Genomic DNA, 4,137 nt, shown 5'->3' with positions numbered 1-4,137 from the left:
AGGTGTCCAGAGTTCTTAAGCACACTCTTTTTTGCTTTGGACCTCGACTTTAACTGCTCAGTCTCAAGCTTTTCACTTGACACCTTCACACCACAAGCACATGGTTAGGGACAGCTTGGTTTTGCCGCTTAGGCCAGGATTTTATTCCTTCGGGCCCTCCTATCCATTAATGCTCAAAGCCTTGGATCCTTTTTACCCTTGCCTTTTGTTTTAAAGAGCTATTGGCTTTTTCAGCTTGCTTTTTCTTTTTCTTTCTCTCTTTTTTTCACAAGCTTTGTTATTCACTGCTTTTTCTTGCTTCAAGAATCAATATTTTTATTTTTCAGATTATCAAATAACAATTCTCCTTTTTCATCATTCTTTCAAGAGCCAACAATTTTAACATCCATAAATAGCAAATTCAAAAGACATATACATTGTTCAAGCATTCATTCAGAGAAGCAAAAAGTATTGTCACCACCTCAAAATAATTAAACAAATTTCAAGGATGAATTCGAAATCATGTGCTTCTTGTTCTTTTGTGATTAAAAGTATTTTTCATTTAAGAGAGGTGATGGATTCATGAGATATTCATAACTTTAAGGTATAGACTCTAATCTTTATTTATTATTTAATAGAAATAATATAAAATAGGCATAGAAGCAGACAATTAGTAATAAAAGAAATGAAATTAACGACATAAAGACAAATGACTCTAATACTAATACTCATGTACTCTTAAAATGGATAAAAGGTTATCACAGAGTTAGGACTCAACAACCTTTATTTTGGGAGATGGATGCTCCTTTAGTCTGTGGGGTGCTTGGCCCTTCAAGAGATAGCTTCTGGCGCTTCAGCTCCTGTAGCTCACGCCCCTGCTCCTCTTGTTCCTTCAGCAGTTTGCAGAGCATGCTATTTTGTACTTGCTGTTCTTCTTTCAGTTGATCCATAGCTTCTTGCAATTTGGTGACAGATGCTTCTAAGCGGGTCCAGTAGTCAATCTGAGGGATTTCTGAAAAGAACTCCTTTGCCCTCCTTTTGATGGAGTTATCCTGCACTTGTCCTTCCGTTAACTTTTTGGTGATTGGGTGCTCAACTGAGATATACTCATCCATTCCCATCTTCACTCCAGCATCTTTACATAGCAGAGAAACTAGGCTTGGGTAAGCCAATTTGGCGTCAGTGGAGTTCTTGTTTGCAATTGTGTAGAGCTCACAAGAAATCAAATGATGAATCTCCACTTCGTTACCCAGCATAATGCAGTGGATCATCACTGCTCTTTTGACAGTGACTTCAGAGTAGTTGCTGGTGGACAGTATAGAACGCCCAATGAAGTCCAGCCAACCCCTAGCAATTGGTTTGAGATCTCCTCGCTTGAGTTGATTTGGGACACCTTTTGTATTGGTTATCTACTTGGTTCCAGGGATGCATATGTCCTCTAGAACTTGGTCTAAGCGCTTATCAAATTTCACCATTCTCCTATTAAAGGATTCTGGATCATCTTGTAGTTGAGGCAGCTTGAAGACCTCTCTTATTCTGTCCTGGTGGAAGTACATAATCTTCCCTCTGACCAAGATTCGAAAGGTATAGAAAGCGGCTCTAGTTAATCTCTGCTTATCTGTTTGCCACAGATTTGTGTAGAATTCCTGAACCATATTTCTACCTACCTTTGTCTCAGGATTAGCCAGAATTTCCTAGCCTCTTTTTCGAATCTGCTCTTGGATCTCTGGATATTCGTCTTCTTTTAGATCGAATTTAACTTCCGGGATCACTGATCTTAGACCCATTATTCTATAGTAATGGTCTGCATGTTCTTTGGTTAAAAACCTCTCTTGATTCCAAAGTGATTTTGGAATATTCTCTTTCTTGCCTCTTGAAGTGGTTTATTTTCCTTTAGGAGCCATGATCTTAGTGAGTCTTAGCTTAGTGATCACAAAAAGCGCACCAAACTTAGAAGTTTGCTTGTCCTCAAGCAAAAGAAAGGAAAAGAGAGGAAGAGAAGGAGAGACAAATTCAAATTGTGGAGGAGAGGGGGATGGCCGAATTTGAATTTAAAGAAGGGGGTGGGTTCAAAAATTTTGAAAAAGATATGCTAGAAGATATGATTTGTAAAAAGACAATTATGATATGCAAAAAATGTAGTTTTAAAATTGAAAAGAGGAGAGAGAGATTTGAAAAAAAATAAATCTAATTTTTGAAAAGATAGTATGATGATTTGGAAAAGATTTGAAAAGAAGTTGATGGAGAATGAAGAAAGATTTTTAAAAAAGTTTATATATATATATATTTTTTTTTTCTTTTTTTTGAAATTGAAATTGAAAGATGATGATATGTAACATGTTTATGCAAGAAATTATGGATGAAATCATGAAAATTTAAAAAAATTGAGTTGAAAAACAAAACTTCCTCCCCTCCACAATCCTGACGTTAAACGCCCAACTGCTGCTTGTTTTGGGTGTTTAACGCCCATCTGTAGCCTCTTTTGGGCGTTTAACGCCCAGCTGTTGCTTCTGGCTGGCGTTAAATGCCAGAAATCTTTTGTCACTGGGCATTTTTCTGAACACCCAAGATGCTGCATGTTTGGCGTTAAACGCCCAGAATGGCACCCATTATAGCGTTTAACGCCCAAAAAGGTATCATTACTGGCGTTAAATGCCCAGTAGAAGCTTCTTTTGGGCATTTAACGCCCAAATGTACCTCTTACTGGCATTTTCTTGCCAGTGAGCTCCTTTTCCCTGTTTTATAATCTGAATCCCTCTGTAACTCTGTGAACTTATGCAATTGATACTCTACCTTGAAGATTATTTATATTAAACTCGTATAATTATTATTTAAATAACAAATAAGCCCTGCTAATGGCTGGATTGCCTCCCAGCAAGTGCTTCTTTTTTGTCTTTAGCTGGACCTTGCTGAGCTTTTAATCTAGCCTCAGCTTTGAGCACTCTTGCTCGACATTGCCTTCAAGATAATGCTTGATTCTCTGTCCATTAACAATGAACTTCTTATTAGAATCAATGTCTTGAAGCTCCACATAGCCATATGGTAACACACTTGTGATCGCATATGGTCCCCTCCACCGGGATTTTAGTTTCCCGGGGAATAATCTCAGCCTAGAGTTAAACAGCAGAACCTTCTGTCCTGGTTCAAAGACTCTAGATGACAGCTTTCTGTCATGCCACCTTTTTGCTTTCTCTTTTTAAAGCTTGGCATTTTTGAAAGCAGTGAGTCTAAATTCCTCTAGCTCATTCAGCTGGAGCAATCTTTTTTCTCCAGCTAATTTGGCATCAAAGTTTAGGAATCTAGTTACCCAGTAGGCCTTATGCTCCAGTTCCATGGGCAGATGACAGGCCTAACCATACACAAGCTGGTATGGAGAGGTCCCTATAGGAGTCTTGAATGCTGTTCTGTATGCCCATAGAGCATCATCCAAGCTTCTTGCCCAATCCTTTCTACAGGTACTTACAGTCCGTTCCAGGATTCTTTTTGGTTCTCTATTAGAGACTTCAGCTTGCCCATTTGTCTGTGGATGATATGGAGTTGCCACCTTGTGGCTAATTTCATATCGGACCATAGCAGAGTAAAGCTGTTTGTTGCAAAAGTGAGTGCCCCCATCACTGATTAGTGCTCTAGGGACACCAAACCTGCTGAAGATATGTTTCTGGAGGAACTTCAGCACTATCTTAGTATCATTGGTAGGTGTTGCAATGGCCTCTACCCATTTGGATACATAGTCGACTGCCACCAGAATATAAGTGTTTGAGTATGATGGTGGGAAAGGCCCCATGAAGTCAATACCCCATACGTCAAACAACTCAATCTCTAAGATCCCTTGCTGAGGCATGGCGTAACTATAAGGCAGACTACCAGCTCTCTGGCAGCTGTCACAGTTACGCACAAACTCTCGGGAGTCTTTATAGAGAGTGGGCCAGTAGAAGCCACATTGGAGGACTTTTGTGGCTGTTCGCTCACCGCCGAAATGTCCTCCATATTGTGATCCATGACAATGCCATAGGATCTTCTGTGCTTCTTCTCTAGGCACACACCTACGGATTATCCCATCTGCACATCTCTTAAAGAGATATGGTTCATCCCACAGGTAGTACTTTGCATCAGTTATTAATTTTTCCTTTTGTTGCCTGGTGTACTCCTTGGGTATGA

This window comes from Arachis ipaensis, chromosome B10, assembly GCF_000816755.2.
Source record: "Arachis ipaensis cultivar K30076 chromosome B10, Araip1.1, whole genome shotgun sequence".
Lineage (NCBI taxonomy): Eukaryota > Viridiplantae > Streptophyta > Magnoliopsida > Fabales > Fabaceae > Arachis > Arachis ipaensis.
Note: the sequence above shows the minus strand (reverse complement) of the source record.